Source organism: Ursus maritimus, unplaced genomic scaffold (genome assembly GCF_017311325.1).
Source record: "Ursus maritimus isolate PB19 unplaced genomic scaffold, ASM1731132v1 scaffold_15, whole genome shotgun sequence".
NCBI lineage: Eukaryota > Metazoa > Chordata > Mammalia > Carnivora > Ursidae > Ursus > Ursus maritimus.
Genome location: NW_024423897.1, coordinates 46,511,462 through 46,529,809, shown reverse-complemented (window position 1 = coordinate 46,529,809; position 18,348 = coordinate 46,511,462). Strand labels below are relative to the sequence as shown.

General features: G+C 36.2%; 1 protein-coding gene across 2 annotated transcripts in view; it reads right to left on the bottom strand.

Moving 5' to 3' along the window:
• CDH12 (cadherin 12) overlaps positions 1-18,348 on the bottom strand; it is a 256,933-nt gene that overhangs the window by 90,500 nt on the left and 148,085 nt on the right. The window lies entirely within an intron of this gene.

The following is an 18,348-nucleotide window of genomic DNA, read 5'->3' as shown; positions in this document are numbered from 1 at the left end:
TGCTTTAATTTCATGATTAGGTTATCAATAGAAAAGCTAAAAGGTTTGAAGGCTTACTGAACTTTAGAGGCTGTAAGTAACTTGCACTGCTATTTAAAAATCAACAACTACATACTAGCATTAGGAAGACTTTAATTAAGACAGAATATTTGAGAAATTGAGGAACCCAAAATAATTGCAATTACACCTACAAGAGCACCTCTAGGCTTCAAGACTGAATTAACCTAAGGATTCAGTGACATAGGAAAACATTAAAGATAATCCAAATTCTCTGTATCTTTTCTCATGTTTTGACTATAAGAAGCTCCTTTAACTTCTTGTTAAAAAAGACAAAAAGGAACTTTTTGTCTTATAGATTCATGGTAATAGTTAAGTCTTTCTTTAGGAACTTTTTGACTGTACCTTCATATCCTGCTCGGCATTACTACACTGAGTTGAGAACAAAGTAAAATCAAAATTGTCAAGTTTGAGATAAACAAAATCAACATGTTGCTAATGGTGAGAAGGAAATCTCTATTGAGCACAAAGGGAGTGATACGTACACCCAAAGTTATACAATGGACAGAATGCTCCTATTCTTGGAGGTATTCAAAGTAACTGCTCAATTTTGGGAACAAAGAATTTCTCCTTTCCAATCAGTTATTCATGCAGGCTTTTCCCTTCAGGCAGTACAAAACTAGAACAAACTAAATCTTAAAGGTTTACTTGCAAGCTAAGGGAATGAAACATCTCTTCCCTCTACCCTTTTGTCTGTTTGTTAGGAAGTCAAAAAAAAATTTTAAATGATAACTTTCAGTAGACATTCAATACCAAATGCTTTACCTGAAGAATGCTTTTGGTGAGTTCTAGCTATATTAAGAGATGAATGATAGGTTTTTATTTCAACAGTTTTTCCCAGGAAAGGAAACTTCTAGAAGGAAAGTAGGCAAATATTTCTGAGATGTCAAGGGTGATACATTCCTTATTATCCACCATCACCATCATGATCATCATTATCAACATTTGACAAATAGGCATTAAGGACCTATATTATATATTCATCAAAACTATGTTCTCCTTTTCTAAATTCTCCTCTTTCTTCCTTTCTGTCACACAGTGATTTTTCTGGTATGACCTGGATCATTACTATCACTGCATTGCACATGTGCTATATAGGCAAAGTCTGCAATTCCCCAATCATAGGTATAAATATTGTAGTTAAAAAGCTGTGTGTTGGGGCGCCTGGGTGGCACAGCGGTTAAGCGTCTGCCTTCGGCTCAGGGTGTGATCCCGGCGATCTGAAATCTAGCCCCACATCAGGCTCTTCCGCATGAGCCTGCTTCTTCCTCTCCCACTCCCCCTGCTTGTGCTCCCTCTCTCGCTGGCTGTCTCTATAAAAAAAAAAAAAAAAAAAAAAAAAAAAAGCTGTGTGTTGTTCTTCTCTAAGGATATATTCGAAGAAAAAGGTATTGTATCTGCTAAGAAATTTTTAGTGAGAAATTTAATAAATGTTAACCTAATTCACACCATATCCTCAATAAGAAAGACAAAGATGAATGAGATAGGGAATATTTTTTTTTTTAAGATTTTTTATTTATTTATTTGACAGAGATAGACAGCTGTGAGAGAGGGAACACAAACAGGGAGAGTGGGAGAGGAAGAAGCAGGCTCCTAGCGGAGGAGCCCGATGTGGGGACTCGATCCCAGAACGCAGGGATCACGCCCTGAGCCGAAGGCAGACACCTAATGACTGCGCTACCCGGGCGCCCCAATAGGGAATATTTCTTAATTTACTTCTTTAAATATTTGAGTTTAAATTTTAAAAAATGATTAACATAAAGCATTTAAAACTACTTTTGGAGAAAACTATTTTTCTGTATATTTAGTTAAGGTTCATATTAATATTAAAAACAAAAATGTAAAAGGGAAGATACTATATTATCCAAAAAACTGGAGTAGCCTCCTTGTACATAGCAGTCATCTTGGGATTTATTCTCTTATCATCCAAATTCAGGGTGACAATGTGACCACTCCAAATGTTGAAGTGCAGAGAGAATGTAACTCACAGAGAAACCATTCCTTTATACCCAGCTGGAGAGAGAGTGTACAATATGCAATTGAGAATACTGAACTGCTTAAATTATCCATGTAACACTGCTCTGATCAGTAGTATATTAATTCATGTAATTTTTAATAATACAGCCATTACTAAAAAAGTTGCTTTATAATAATAGTTAAATTCTAAATTTTAAGCACTCTCTACATATGTATAAGATATAAGTTAATATCATACACACACACACACACACACACACGCACACTTACAGAAGAGCAAGGGACAGAAAAAGTGACCACTGAGAGTTATAGAAATATCACCTAGAAAGAACAGTCTTTAAGAGAAGTTCATTTGTTATATAAATTGCAACAAAATAAGGATTTCTCTAAAATACCTAAATACTTGAAAATTAATATGAGAACCAATTTGGATATAATTTTTAGTGTGCATGTGTGTATATGTCAAAATATATTTGAAAAATTAGTTGCATTTTGTAAATTCACAGCTGTAATATGATGTGATTTCAGTTTTTTTATATCCTTTAGTGTCAACAAGAATGGGCTCATATAAAATGGTAGAGATGTGGGAGTAGAACTGAGCCCTAACTCACAATTTCTGCCCAAGTAGACATTAACTTGCTGATTGATTCATTTCTTCTTTCAATCAATAAATGTTCAGTGGTACAAACCATATACCAGGTACTGTTCTCAACCATAAAAAGCAATGTGTTGCATAACTATTTATTCTGGCAAATGCCACCTCCAGCATGACAGTTCTATATTCTGTGCATTTTTTACATTTGGGGTGTTAGAAAAACTTGCTAGAAATACATTGAAAGTATAAGTGGTTCAGTTGGTTAAGTGGCTGACTACTGATTTTGGGTCAGGTCATGATCTCAGGGTCCTGGGATGGAGCTCTGCTCCATGCTCAGCAGGGAGTCTGCTTGAGATTCTCTCTCTCCCTCTTCCTCTGCCCCTCCGCCTGCTTGTGCTCTTCCTCTCTCTGTCTCTCTCTAAAATAAATAAACAACTCTTAAAAAAAAAAGAAAATATAAGTGAATTAGATTTAATTTATAGCTTCTATAAAGTCTTTTTTTAAATTTCCTAGATGTATAAAAATATTCCACTCATTCAATATGTTCTTTGCTTTTTTGTTGCTGATGTTGGCTTTTTTGTCTGTTTGTTTTGTTTTGTTTTTTTGTGGTTTTTTTTTTGTTGTTGTTCTTTTGTTGTTTTTGTTGTTCTTTGCTTTTTATCACCCCTGCAACTGTCTCAACTGGTCTGGACCTTAACTTTCATAATCGCGAGGCTGAAAAGCATCCTAATTGTTTCCTCCTCCAGCTCCTTTCACACAGGAGCATCAGAGTCACTGTCCCATAACACAAGGTTGATCATGTTATTCCCCTTTCTTTAAAAAAATAAGTTAATTTTTTTTAAAAATCGCTAATGGATTTCTATTCCTCTTGAAAGGAAAATCACCTAAACTCATTGGCGTGACAGGAATGGTTTCAAACTCTCTGCAGATTAAGTTTCTGTTGGTGCTACCAGAGACCCCACGCGGAGCCTGTACAGACTTAGTTACTGTGGAGCTGAGGCTCTTTCCCGCCTCTGCATTCTTGCCCAAGTGATCCAGCTACCTGGAGCATTTGCACCTCCACCATCTGGAGAAATCCTGTACACCCTTGATGTCCCAGCTCCACGGTCGCTTCTGTCAATGCTTGTTTTTCTACTCCCAAGCAGACATAATTTGCCCACTCCTCTGTATTCCCAACGGTCTTAATACATTTTTATTTTTTGAAACTCAGTTCATTATGCGTTTTTTCTCATGGACTACAAAATCTTCTACATCATCAGCCATTCCATATTCATTCTTTTTACATCCAGTCCGTCATGACATAAGTCCCAAATATTTATTAGTTGGATACTTACAATACTCGTATGTCCGTATAAAAGACACAAATACTACATATACCATACTTTAAATGGAGACCTGGCAGTTAGTTATGGCCTTTAGAGTACTTTTTGACACTACGTTGTGAGTTTAACTTGAAATTCTAAAGTACATCACAGTTCTCACTTAAGAAAGCAAAACCAAAATGAGTGACATGACATAAAAAAAAATCACATAAGCAAGATTTAGTCACAATATGAAATGCACACCCAAGGGGAGTTAATACAAGTTTTTTTACTGAATAATTTTAACCCTTCTCAAGACCGAAGCATAAATAGGAAAAGAGAGACAAATCATATCAAGAGAGACATATAACTTGCTTTCAGCTTTTGCCTTATGTATAAATTGCGTTATAACTAAGAAATAATGCAATTCCAGTTAGAAAGGTATAGAATGATAAATACACGGACATTTCTTTCCAAATAGGATTGGAAAACATTTTATTACATAAAAAAGGCATTAAGCAGCAGAGAAATGTAAAGCAGAAAGGTTTTCAGAGAATCAAGTTAGAGACTGGATGTGTGAATGTGCACCCGCACGCATGTGCACACACACGTGAAAAGATGCTACCAAGGAATAGGCTGCTACTACACATTGAAACATGAGGTCTGCTAAAGCTAGATTTAATTATAAAGTAGAATTAAGCATGGATGCACAGCAGGTGAGTTTAGTCTTTAAAGTAACTAGGTCTTTAATCAATTTTGCATTACACCTCACTGCACTACTCATGAACACTTGGCTCTTACCTTCCTTCTATGGATTCTCCTCCTATATTTGCCCTTTAAAGTTGTAAATGGCTCCTCTATCCTCTTTATCTCAACAATGGCTGCATATAAAGCTTTTACAGGGATTACTGAGAACATCAATTCCTGGCCCTCCCTCAGAAAGTCTAACTTAAATGTTTTTGGGTATGCCAGGTATCAGAAAGTTTTAAAATCTTTGTAGATGAGTCTGATAAGCCAAGTCCTACACAGTTTTGCCAACTAGGAAAGACTGCATTGCTCGCCATTGTGTTTATTGTTTTTGCTTCTGGAGCCTTAAACCCTATGTTTGAATCCTAGGTTGACTTCTAGCCAACTGTGTGACATTCTCTAATTACTTAACCTCTTTGTTTTAGTTTCTTCATATGAAAAGAAAGTGACAAAAATAGCAAGCATCTTCTCACAGGATTAATGAGTTAATATTGATAAAGAAATTATAATAAGTTTTCCACATAGTATGTGCTATTTAAGTGTATGACCAAAAAATGCAGACATACTTAATTTCTGTTCTCCTGCCCCACATGTAGGGTGACAAGACCCAAATTTGTAACACTAGTCCAATTCCTGTCCTCAAGTCCCCCTTCTTAATATTCATATACTGATCTGGACTTTATCTCCTAATTGTGAAAGAAATGTAATTTTGGAATATGTGTTTAAAGTACATTAACATACAGACAAGTAGACTACGACAATGTCCCACTTTGTTAGAGACCCAGGGAAGAAAAGTTTGTATACTTGTTAAATCTGTCAGAAATAATCAGAACTTTTAAAGATTAGTAAAGATATATGTCATAAAAATTCCCTAGAGTGAATTGTATGCCCTCTTGAACTGTACTTCTAGGATAAGAGCAGACAATTTGGTTTTATACTGCCCTCAACTCTGACTCTTCTCAGCCTGGCCACAGGCCATCCCTTGGCACCCCCAATGCTTTGACATCCACTTAGGATTTGGTATTCAGTCCAAGGATCCAAAAGCACTCTAAGGTTATAAAACTTTTGTTCTAGATTTGTACTAAATATTTTAGACTATACATATTTACACCTTGTGATTCAAATGTACTTTGATGGATAAGTGAATCCATTTTTATGAGCACTTTATCTCTCCATTGTGTGCCAAGAACTCTATACCACACACACCAGTAAAAATGCTAATGACTGCTCCCAGTGACACACTAAACTCCAATTACCAGTGATGATACAATGTTGTCTCCTTTGTGCCCAATGTAATTGGAAATTATTTTCATGGATGCGCTCAGGAAATTCCATAGAAAACATGGTGAAATACATGAGTTTGGAATTCATTCATTCAGTGGCTCTCAGTTATAATTCTCTAAGGTTTGTATTTTTTCTGAGTTGTATTCTTAAGGATAAAAAATTGTTTTTGTGGGGTGCCTGGGTGGCACAGCGTTTAAGCGTCTGCCTTTGGCTCAGGGTGTGATCCCGGCATTGTGGGATCGAGCCCCACGTCAGGCTCCTCCACTATGAGCCTGCTTCTTCCTCTCCCACTGCCCCTGCTTGTGTTCCCTCTCTCGCTGGCTGTCTCTATCTCTGTCGAATAAATAAATAAAATCTTTAAAAAAATTGCTTTTGATTAAATGCAGTTAGCCAAGATGTTAAGGACCATTAATGTAATCAGTTATTTAACACACACTCTACACTCTTCAAATTATTTCTTATTTGATCGGATGAGTCTGCCATGTTAAGGGTAAAAAAAGATCTCTACCTACCCACCTACAGATCTTCCTCAACCTGCAATGAGATTACACCCTGATAAACACATCCTAGGTTGAACACATCGTAAGTTGAAAATACATTTAATACCCCTGACCTACTGAACATCATAATTTAGCCCAGACTAACCTAAACACACTCAGAACACTTATATTAGCCTATAGTTAGGTGAAGTCATCCAACATGAAGCCTATCTAGAGATTATCTGTATTTATCTACTCATCCATCTACCCATCCATCATAGATCTATATATCTATTGATCAATCTATTTATCTGCATTTATCTTCCTGTCCATTTACCTATTTAGCTTTAGTAAAAGAAAGAAATACAAATTGTGTATGTACGTGTGTAGGTACGTGTGTGTGTGGAAACCAGAAGTACGGGATCCTAGAACTAGCTCCGTAATTAAACAGATACATGATTGTTTTGCAAGTTATTTCAATTCTGTAAGAATAACAATGTAATTTTAGTGGACAGTATGGAAATCCACTCCCCCAGTGAATCTTAAAGCTGTCTGTATAGGTTTCATATATCACTATCTCCCTCATACTTCCATGTATATTAAAAGAAGCCTAACTCCCATGAAGGCAGTTGGCTCAAGTTTAAACTGACAAATACAAGCTTTTTTTTTTTTTTTTTCTGGCTAATGATGAATGTTTAAGAAGTGGAAAGGTAACCCATGTCAAGCCTATAATTCCAGAGATGTTTGTTGAGAACCTCTGGGAATTGTTCTCTTTCACTTTCTCCCTGGAAGCTGGTGTGCAAATGTCTGAACTACTACTGCCATTTTAACACCTTGAGGGAAACGTGACTAGATACAGTCATTACACAGGAGGCCACAAACTTGAGAATCCCAGGAAAGAAAATGAGGAGTCTTGATCAAACCTGGCTGAAGCTCAACCTCCAAGCATTTTGATGATTTGAGACCATAAACCCCTTTTTGTGTAAGATTTTATACTTTGAGTTGGATTGGGATTTTTATTACTTCCAAATTAACAAAATTTTGGCAAGTCACTTAAATACTCTAAGCCTGTTATTTCAAATTGAAAGTAGGAGTATAAATACTTGGGATCACATGGAACTCATTTACGCATTAACTCATGAGATAATGCTTGTAAATTGCTTAGTATAATAACTGGCACATAAGGAGCCCACATCAAAGTGGTTGTTAAAATTCTTCAGCTTTATAATGAAGGTGTAATATTTTATTGTTTCCTTCTAATTCTAATAATTGGTTGTGCAAATTGAAACAAAATCCAATCTTAATGCTTTTCAAAATGTCTTTCCCATGACTGTAGATTAATCTTTCAGTTATAGGATTTTGAACATATTACTGCTCTGTCCAAATCCTTCAATGGTGTGCCATGAATCACTACTTGCCACCTGAAATCCTTCAAGACTGTTCAAAGTCTGAAATCCATCTGTGTTTTCATTCTAAAATTTAACTCCTCAGCTTCTCCGAACCTCCTCTTTGGGAAGTTTGTTTTACCTACTGTCCAACAAAAATCAGAGCTCTGCTAATTAATTTGGGGGTAACAAGTCTAAGCCTCTCATCTGAGAATTAAAAACATATATCTGAATTTCATAAAGGGTTTGCAAAATATAAATTATTATACATATATCACCTCCTTCTGGTTTCTTCCACTATTGCCTGTGCCCAAACCACTTCTCATAATCCAGTCTACTTCTGGAAGTACTGCAGACAAACTTGCTCACTGTTACACTTGCATAGAATACTTCCAAGGCTCCTTCCCTTAACTGAAATCTTCCTTTCCCCTGAGCCTAGTCCCCCCTACTAATGTATTTCAGACTCACAACTGTATTCCTTCAGCTTTCCAGTACTGCTTCTGATTTACCGGTCTTTCCCGCCAAGACTGCAAGGTGCCCCTCATGTTCACCTGTTTTGTCTCAAGACATGTAAGAGGCTGATGCAATCTCTCTCTCCAGGTTGCCTCCAACTATGGCTGGTCCCCTCAACATTATTTATTCTTGGCTCTGTCCTTTCTACTGTGATCACCATGTCTTAGTCTTCTCTTCAGACTCCCTTTCCACTCCCTAGCCGTCACATGTTCATGCACCTCAGGTTTTCTCTCACTCTGCATGCTTAACACGACACTTTCATTCCTTATTAACCTCCAGGTACCAGTGACTGGACCATCATTTATATTGGCCAGTGTCTGACATAACAAAATTGCAAGTTAACTAGATCAAGATATAACCAATTTCTTGGTTACATTCTAAATTTTTTAATCACTTATTGTTTATACCCAGGGCAGTCTCTGTCACTGACTAAGCATTGCTAAAATATGTTTGTCTTTTCCATTCTGCCATCCTACTTTTCTTCAGAATTTTACTGTTTCCCACTTGCATTACAGTGTTATAATATTTAATACTCTCCCTGTTGCCTGCCATAACAACCTACCATCTATCCGATGTATTTAAGCCACGTTGTATTTTCCAAATTGTAAATTTGATTTTGTCCTCAGCACTACCTCCCATGTTCTTTGGGAATCTGCTTCTACCTACATTCCCAGGTTCATCTCTTAACATGCCCTATGTCTACTTTTTGCAGCATCAATACAATGTTACTTTCCTACAACATACTGCTACTTCATATCCCGCTCTTTACAGGTTTGCACGGATGTCAAAAATGTCCTTTTTCACCCAGGAAAACTGCAGCCCCAATTAAGTACTGGCCTCACTAGCTCCTCTTTCAGAAGCTCATTTCCATATGTTCACAGAGTATCTAGTTTCACATCTCTGCTGTTTCCACTAGGCAGCAAGCATGACACACAGAATAAAGACTGTTTACAGTTCTTTTTCGAATCCCAGTACCTACTATACTTAATACATGTCTCTTGAATGAGAAAATTTTAAAAAATGAGCTGGGCCTAGAAAATGTTTTTGATTAGCTGATGTTAAAAGTTAACAATGAAACCTTTATAATATCTCTTGACCGAGGCAAAAGGTTCAATGTCCCCTCCTGTCAATAATTATGACAGTGATGTTGCTTTACTGTCTGTTACAGAAATCAAAGGAGCAGCTTCAAATAAAAAGTGCCTTGAGAACTCTTAAAATCAGTGCCAAAAGAATACAAGAAATCAATTACTAGCACTTTGGTCATCCTGACATATCGAACCCTGCTAACACAAGAGTGTATAATTCTACTGTTTCAAGGAAAAAAATGCACTTTTGTAAAAGCAAGAACTATACCGAGGTCACATCTGTGAAAAGTTATTATTGTAATAGATAGCAGTTCACATTACCTGGAATCAAGTGAGCTTGATTACTGATTATTTCACAAACTCAAAGACATTATGACCACATGACATGGCACTATTTGCAAAAATGCTCATGAATCCACATGTACAGTGACAGTGTGTATAGCTATGAAGTAACAATAATTATAGTCATTACTGTTTAAATAATCTTAGCTAATAGAGAAAGGTATGTTATAAGTGTGTAAATTACTGTGGTTTTATTGTAAGGTTTTGTTCCTTTTATGTTGCCGTGGTTGAATGCTACAATGATTTAAGCTGAGGTTTGGTTTTAGTAATTGCTACGAAAATAGAAGACTCAGAAACCTACTTGCTTTGCTAGGTTCATTGTAACCCAATTTGTCAGGGCAGGATGCACTGTAGCTAAACAAAACTGAAACTTCATTAGATTTCATATGCTTTCTTTTTTTAAAATTTAAATTCAATTAATTAACATATAATGTATTATTAGTTTTAGAGGTAGAGGTCAGTGATTCATCAGTTTTATATAATACCAGTGCTCTTTACCTCACATGCCCTCCTTAATGTCCATCACCCAGTTACCCCATCCCCCCACCCCTCACCTCTCCAGCAACCCTCAGTTTGTTTCCTATGATTAAGAGTCTCTTATCTTTGTCTCCCTCTGTGATTTCATCTTGTTTTATTTTTTCCTCTCTTCCCCTATGATGCTCTGTTTTGTTTCGTAAATTCCGCATATGAGTGAGATCATATGATAATTGGTTTTCTTTGATTATTCACTTAGCATAATACCCTCTAGTTCCATCCACATTGTTGCAAGTGGAAAGATTTCATTTTTTGATGGCTGAGTAGTATTCCATTGTATATACGTACCACATCTTCTTTATCCATTCATCTGCCAATGGACATCTGGACTCTTTCCACAGTTTAGCTATTGGTGGACATTGCTGCTATATACATTGGGGTCCAGGTGCCCTTTCAGATCATTACGTTTTTATCTTTGGGGTAAGATTTCATATGCTTTCTAATAGAAATTCTCCCAATTGATGCACAAATGACAATGGTTAAGCCAAATGATCCTATCCCTTTTTCTTTATAAAATGGGAGGTTTGGAATAGATGTCTTTATTTTATTTTATTTTATTTTTTTATTTTTATTTTGTTTTCTTTGGAGAATATTGAAAGTTTATGTTCCTTCTTTTGTGTCTTTTCTATTTTTTAATCATTTTAATTGGATGTTCAAAATTTTTAATTGATTATTAAGAGTTTTCTATATTTAAGAACATTAATTCACTGGCAGCCATGTGTATTTATGCATCACTTTCATGTTAATTTCCTCTATGTGGCCATATAGTCAAGTTTATTCAATATTTTTTCTTTATAAACACAATGGTAATAATATTTACTGAGTGCTTTTTATTAGCCAAGCATTATGCTATATACTTTACATTCATCGTCTCCTTTAGTTTTCTTAACAACTCCATGGTGAGAGTCCTACTATTATTATTATCCCCAGTTTACAAGAGGCAAATCAAAGTACAGAGGGGTTAATAGTCTGCCTGAAGTTGTATACTTTGTCAATAATAGAGACAGAATGGTTTGACATCTGAGAATATATTTGTAAGTACTATACAATATTGCCTTTATAGTATCTATTTTTGTGTCATTGCTTAAATAAAGTATTCTTCATCCTAAGATTGAATACATAGCTATATACATTTCTTGCTAGCTTTCTTTTGGCTTACATTTTATATTTGGATATTTAACCTGTTTTATTTAACGGTGGTGTAAGTTGTGAAGTGTATGTCTAATTTTACTCAATAAATTATTTTGGCAAACCAACCACCTTTTTAGAAGAAAAAGCATCTATCCTTTATGCATTGAAAAAAATGGGAGCTGATCAAAGACTTAAATAATGCATCAAAATGGAGATAGAGGTATGATAGGATATTTCACGATCAGGGCTTTGTATAAAATGATAAAAATGAAACTATAGGATAAGAAAATTGTGGAAGCCAACTTAGGTGATCTGCAGGGATGCGCATTAACGTTGGATAAATTGGGGCCTGGTCTTAAATGCAGTCTTTCCTATGGCACTCCAATTAACCCCAACATACTCCTTGGAATCCATTGAATAACAATTATTTCATGTGTATACTCAGAGCCCCAGAGTGAAGTTTGAGGTAAATAGAAAATGTTTCTGTTATCTCCTTTCTCAATTACTCTGGGAAGTGCCTGTTCCTATTTGACTTGTTTCAGGCAGAAAATAGCCTAAAGAGTGACTTCCCAAGAGAAACAAGTTCTTTGATAACATGAAACGGAAGAAAAGGCTGGAGATTGAACAAAAACATTGTCCTAATATAATCTATTCAGAGAGATGAAAAATATAATTTTTATTTACAATCATGGTTAATCTTTAACATTGATTTTTTTTTTTTCTTGAGAGCCCTCCCAGCATAGTGAAATAAGTAACAAGCTTCCCCATTTCTCTCTTCTCTCTGTCTTGTCCTTTTCTACACAAATAAATAAAGGTAATTTTTCTACTGGGATCCCGAAAAGTTTGGTTGCTTATTTAAGCCCTGAGCATACTTATCTCTCAGAACCTAAAATATACCTCACTAATTCTAGAGGAATTCTTGGCTTTGGTTACATTTTAAATACGGCTTTGCAAAGTCACAGTTGGCCCTCCCGGATGCAGTGACAGCTTCCAAATTTATGGCAACCATAAGATACACAAATCTGCATTCATGGCTTTATAGACCAAGAAAAGGGATCTGTTTCAAATTAAAAAAAAAAAAAGACTCACTGAGGCAGTTTTTGTTGGGCTGATTGAAAGGATGACATATTTCTATTAGTCACCATATTTTGAGGAATTTTTAATTTTACCTAATTATTTCTATTGTAGGTAGATTTTGTTTGTTTCAATTGACTCTGGATAGAAGGGCAATGAATAGTAGTCTCTATTCTGTTCCATTGGTCTATGTGTCTGTTTTTGTGCCAGTACCATGCTGTCTTTGTGATCACAGCTTTGTAGTACAGCTCGAAATCCGGCATTGTGATGCCCCCAGCTTTGTTTTTCCTTTTCAACAGTTCCTTGGAGATTCGGGGCCTGAAATAGATGTCTTTAGATTCCACCATACAAACACATATTGTGATTTTGGACAGAGGAACCTAATTAAATCAATTGTTGATCAAGTTAAACTTTAATGAAGTTATCAACATTGTTCATTTCATGTAAGTTTTCTATGAAATTTTCATTTCATATGATTCTCTCTTGAGAATGAAACCTAAGATTTAAATTTTAAGGAGTTATAGTTATCTTTCTCATGGTGATTTACAGTTTCTTTTACAAAATCTTTAAAAGTTGGACATGAATCTTAAAACTCATTGCAAAAGAGAAATAGCATATATATCACCATTACTTTGTAGAATAGCAATCTGTTTATTAAACACTCTGAACTTTTCACAGTAACACATAAAAATAAAGACAGAAACTATTATACCACTAAACTATAATATTAATGCATACTATATGGGACACTGAACTTACCTACACGATATATGCCAATAACTTGGAGGCATTCCTGTTACTTAAAGCAATGAAACTATAGATGCTACTTGAAAATACAAGTTTGATGACAAAAATAGAATTAACTATGCCATTATTTCTCAATGCAAGCTATCTCTCTTGTTTTTTAATTCCATTATTTATCATGAAGCTTCTCCCATTACACTAAAATGATTCCTTTTCAATATTTTGGTGACTATATCGTTATATGAAACTTCTCGTATATAGTATTTTTTAAAGAGCTTTCAAGTTGTAAGCCAGCCATAAAATAGAGTGCAGATTAAAAGATAAAAAGGGATTAAAAGCCTAAGAGAGAGTGAGTTATAGCTAGATGGGGTTACCCATGAATTTATTTTATGACCCAGCTGAGGAGGCAGAAAAGAGACCAAGTGAAAAGTGGGCAGACAGACGCTGTCTGGAGCACAAGAGTATTCAGAATAATAAAGTCACAAATTCGATTCATATTTGATTTAAAAGGTAGATTGGAAACTTGGCAAAGGGCAATTTGGGGGCATAATTACAAATTATGGGCTAGTGGCATTAAAAAAGAAGCTATGAGAAGATAACTTTCAGGAAAGGATTTGATGTCCTTGCATGTAAAGATCCAGCAGCTGGTCAGAAGTCCACCTGGGAAACCAGTCCTTAATGCATGCTGGGGCTGAGATTCAGTTCTAAGTTTTCCTCTTAGGTCCTTTAGAGCACCGAACCTGAAGCCATATTCAGCAGAAAGTTCCATGCCTTTAAGGGTTTGGATAGCAGTTTAGTCCCTTCCTTAACTCTAACCCATGAGTACTTGTGACTCAAGTAGAGTCATACTTACTGCTGCTATGGTTTCCTTTTATTACCTTATCTATAGATTCTCATGGCTCCTTCCACTGGAGTGAGGCTCAGAAGTACGGATTCCTTCCTGTCTGTGACTTTAGGGCACTAACCTAGGCCTTGCCTGTTGATGGGGATCGTTTTCTCACTAGGGTATTTTGCACATATTGTTTTTTAAGTTTCGAGGGTCCCAGTGAACCCCCCATCTCTTAGGATATTCCATCTCAAGAGGAAAGCTTCAGTGTCTCAAGGACTCCATCTCCTAGTTTTGAAAGGTGAGATTTTGCACTAAGGTGCAGACTTAAGCCTTCCATAATTTCCAGAATACAGAAGCACAGGAACTCCAACCCACTTATCTAGTGACTGGCTCTAAAGATACACATTTAATACTAGGGGACCTTCTCAGATACCCTCTGGGAAGAAAAAAGTTCCACAGATTTTCATTTATAGGGTATCGATTAAGTGACTGTGGTTGTGACAGCTAACAGTATTCTATGCACTGAGAATGTAAGAATAAAAAAGAAGCCAAAACCAAAAGAAAACTGCCCTTAAGAATGAATATTCAAAGAATATTTATGCTTATTTTATGATTTCTTTTGTGGAAATCAGAAAATTAGTCTTGTCTGCAGATCCCTCTTCTTTCCTAAAAAAAATGGTGGTAATATGCTAATTAATATATAGGGATCTACCGCACTATGTCAAATGTTGCAGAGAACATTTTATATACGTTATTTCACTTAATGCTTGAAACCATCCTACCTCCTATAATTAGCTCCATTTTTACAAATGCTAAATTACATTTAGTAAACTGTGGAGCTGTGAAAACTAAGGCTGTTGACAACAAAGCCTTAGCCTGTAGTCACTACCTTGGACCACCTCCAGGAAACATGGGAACTCTTTGTAAAGTAACTAAGCTCTTCCATTTTGTCTGGCAATACTTGGTGCAAAAATTTTACTTCTAATTTTTTAATATGGAAGTGAACTTTTAAAAATATAGTGCCTCTTTTAATGTTTGTACCTTTGTAAGATATTTTGAATCAGGAAGTGTGATGCCTCCAGCTTTGTTCTTCTTTCTCAAGATTACCTGGCTATTCTGAGTATTTTGCAGTTTCATATGAATTTTAGGATTTTTTTCCAGTTCTATAAAAAACGCTGTTGGGATTTTGATGGGGATAATATTGACTCTCAGACCACTTTGGGTAGTACGGATATCTTAACAATTTTCAGTCTTCCAATCCAGAAACACAAGATGTCTTTTCACTTTTGTGTGTCTTTAATTTCTTTCACCAATGTTTTATAGCTTTCAATGTATAAGTCTTTCATCCCTTTTGCTAAGTTTATTACTAGATACTTTATTCTTTTTGATGTTATTGCACTTGGGATTGTTTTCATATATATTTTTGGATAGTTTGTTGTTATTGACAGAAATGAAACTGATTTTTGGACATTGATTTTGTATCCTGTAATTTTACTGTACTTATTAATTCTAACAGTTTCTGTGTGGCATCTTATTTAGAGCTTAAGCAATTAATAATACCAATCAATATTAATATCACTAAAATAATATTTATGTTTTCGTAATTACTGGTATGATGTAACTGATGAAACCAAGGATTTTTTAATATCTGTATATTATTCACATATATAGACTTCATTAGGAATCTAGCTAGCTAGCTAGATACCCATCTTTGATTCAATAACTGTCTTAGCTCTGTTTCCTCATCAGCAAAATAGTAATAACAGTACAAATCTCCAGAAGATGTTATCATCAGTTCAAAATGAAAATGTAAGGAATTGAGAGGCTAAGATACTTTTCAGGGCTCATATATCAAATAACAACACTGTGGCAAGTTTGCAGATCTGATTGGCTTTGAAGCCCATATTCAAATCACAGGCATGACCTACCATTTCTAAGCACCATGTAATTTAACAGCCCCACCTATATGTAACAGTATCATAGAACCTTCTAACACCTGTACGTGTAAGAATTTTAAGCGTTTTTTCCTGTCCAATGCCTCCTACCCCCAACCATGGCAGCTGCCTTCTCTCTAGCCCTGGCTCCTTTCAGTAAAGCAACGGCAACTACAAATATTAACAGCTTACACAAAGGGTGATGACTTTAGATTTGTGTTTTAAAGTTATTTAACCAGATAAGATACACATTTTACATTTAATTTAGAATGCACCTTAACAGATTCAGTAAAACATAAATTCCCTCTAGGCAGACATTTTGTTTATTTTGTTCACAGTGGTGTGTATTTTTTGTGCTTACAACAGTGCCTAGCAATACAGTGATCAATGAATATTTGCTGAAAATTATATATATTATATACACACACATATTAAGTTATAAAATAAAAAATCAATTACAGGATGCCATTCCACATCCTCTAAAACCGATTACTTGGAAGTTATTCGTTAGCTACATTTTTCACAAGTACTACATGATGATTCTCATACTGAAGACATTTTGAGAAACATTAGAAAACTTCCACTCCTCGGTGAGGTAGAATGTTACCAGGCTCCTTCCAGAGGCACACAATGTTGCTAAGGACTAACTCTCTCGCCCTCTTTAACACCTTTTCTCAGGGGACTTAGAGATGCTTTTGTAACATAACACCTAGATTTCCACGCAGACTCTTTTTTTTTTTTTTTTTTTAGATTTTATTTGTTTATCTGAGAGAGGGAGAGAGAGCGTGAGTCAGGGGGAGGGACAGAGGGAGGGAGAAGCAGACTCCCCGCTGAGCAGGGAGCCCACACTGGGCTCTATCCTAGGGTCTGGCGATCATGACCCGAGCCAAAGGCAGCCGCTTAACTGACTGAGCCACCCAGGTGCCCCTCACACAACCTTTCTGAATATTCCATCATTTCGTCCTCTATTCCCATACCAGGAGGCTCAAAATCTCTAACACCCAATCAAGTTCTCTTCCCATTCCTTACCTTTCACCAAAACAGCTTCTTTTATCCATGTGACTAATCTCTATGGTTCATGCATATGTGATATGTGTGGACATGGATACTTATGTATATATGGGTGTGTGATACTGGGGTGGGGTGATTGTGCAGGGAATGAAAAGAGAAAGTGATACCATCCCTTCCAGATTATTAATTCCTAAATTTGGCAGATCATTACTATCACTTGAGTGTCTTATTTACTTCTGTTTTAAGTGCAGATTTTTCTACTCAATCACTGGAAATTCTCAGAATCCATTTTTTTTAAATATCTCCCCACTGCATTTTTAAAAAGATTTATTTATTTATTTATTTTAGAGAGAGAGGAGGAGAGAGAGAGAGGGCACAGGTGGGAGGGTCAGAGGGAGAGGGAGAGAGAAACTTAAGGAGACTCCACGCTGAGTGCGGAGCCCAACATAGGGCTCAGTCTCACAACCCTGAGATCATAGCCTGAGTCAAAACCAAGAGTTGGATGCTTAACCAACTCCACCACCCAGATGCCCCTCCCATTTTTGATGATTCAGCAGCTCTGTGTACCAACCAAGGCAAAAGCAAAACGCATGCTCCATTTTATGTATGTTATATTCTCTGACTTTAAGGCATGGAACAATTAGAACAATGGATCAGCCAAAACGTAAGTTTAACAAAGGAAAATTTATCAAAGGAAAAATGCCTTGATGGGATTGATCTCCATATTTACAGTAGTTAGTAAAGGTTTGCAGTCCACCGGCAACTGAATTTTGAACTTGAAGAATGGGTTTTGGAGGAAAGAAATGCTAGGAAAAAACTCTCCAAGTGATAAAAGTGATAGAAGAGATACCAGAAAGTTCCAATGAACACATTCCCTCAAGCCCACAGGGAATTGCTTGGGGACAAAGTGAGTTGTATAAATGAAGAGGTAGTTAAGATAAAAATGAACGGGGTCAAAATGTGCATTATTATCTCCCTGAAGGTCCTCAATCTACACATTTAACAAAAGTTTCTTGAGAACATACCATAAACCTCAAATTGTTAATGTTATTTTGATCAACGGACAAAATAGTTCTCAATATTTGGAGAAGACAATGTCAAAAAGATTTTTTTTATCACAATACAGAATCTTTAGCTACCAACAATGAGGTTGTTGAGTACTCCTTAGAAAATCATTATGGGGGCGCCTGGGTGGCACAGCGGTTAAGCGTCTGCCTTCGGCTCAGGGCGTGATCCCGGCATTGTGGGATCGAGCCCCACATCAGGCTCTTCCACTATGAGCCTGCTTCTTCCTTTCCCACTCCCCCTGCTTGTGTTCCCTCTCTC